The sequence below is a fragment of the Oryctolagus cuniculus genome, chromosome 2, assembly GCF_964237555.1.
Source record: "Oryctolagus cuniculus chromosome 2, mOryCun1.1, whole genome shotgun sequence".
NCBI lineage: Eukaryota > Metazoa > Chordata > Mammalia > Lagomorpha > Leporidae > Oryctolagus > Oryctolagus cuniculus.
In genome coordinates this window covers 161,941,976-161,942,904 of record NC_091433.1, presented here as the reverse complement: position 1 = coordinate 161,942,904, position 929 = coordinate 161,941,976, and the positions used below count along the sequence as shown (strand labels likewise).

At 40.9% G+C, this 929-nt stretch overlaps 1 non-coding gene across 1 annotated transcript; it reads left to right on the top strand.

Moving 5' to 3' along the window:
* The first annotated feature begins 233 nt into the window (after positions 1-233).
* LOC127490392 (U6 spliceosomal RNA) lies at positions 234-340 on the top strand. Its single transcript, XR_007918354.2, has one exon. It is a non-coding gene; the product is annotated as a U6 spliceosomal RNA (small nuclear RNA).
* The last annotated feature ends 589 nt before the right edge of the window (positions 341-929 follow it).

Below are 929 nucleotides of genomic sequence, written 5' to 3'. Positions count from 1 at the left end.
GGGAGACATTTTTGACATGATTCAATGTGATTTAAATGCTTCACAATTAAATGATACTGCAGCATAGTATAATAGAAAAATGGCAGCAAAGTGGCGAGACCAAGGCAACTTTGGCTGGCTGACAGGGTCACAGCAGAAGGTCTCTGTCAGTAAGGCTTGAGAAGGACAGCTGAGGTCCTCTTGGTGTTTTTAGGTTTGCTAGGAACTACATTCTGCTTAAGAAAGCTGGAGCTGTGCTCGTTTCAGCAGCACATATACTAAAATTGGAACGATACAGAGAAGATTAGCATGGCCCCTGCGCAAGGATGACACGCAAATTCGTGAAGCATTCCATATTTTTTCAACCTGAGTGTTGATGAGCAACTTGATATGTTATCCCTCTTAGTATTTTTTGTTTGTTTGTTCTACTTAATACTTTGGGTTGAATACTGTAATCAATACACAATTCTTCTTAAGTGCTGAAACTTAACTGAAAATGATCACTGTTAAATATAAGAGTGGGAATAAGAGAGGGAAGAGATGTGCAATTAGGGACATGCTCAAGCTGACTTACCTCAAACGGTAGAGTTAAAAACATACCAGGGGATTCCAATTCAATCCCATCAAGGTGGCATGTACCAATGCCATCTCACTAGTCCCAGTGATCAATTTCTGTTCACAATTTATCATAATGATAGGACTAAGAACCAAAGGGATCACATAAACAAGAATAGTGTCTGCAAATACTAGCTGATAGAATCAAAAAGGGAGAGAATGATCCAACATGGGAAGTGAGATACACAGCAGACCCATAGAATGGCAGATATCCTAAATAGCACTCTGGCCTCAGAATCAGCCCTTAAGGCATGCGGATCTGGCTGAAAAGCCCATGAGAGTATTTCAGGCATGGAAAGCCAAGACACCCTGGGGGGGGGAAAAAAAACTAAATG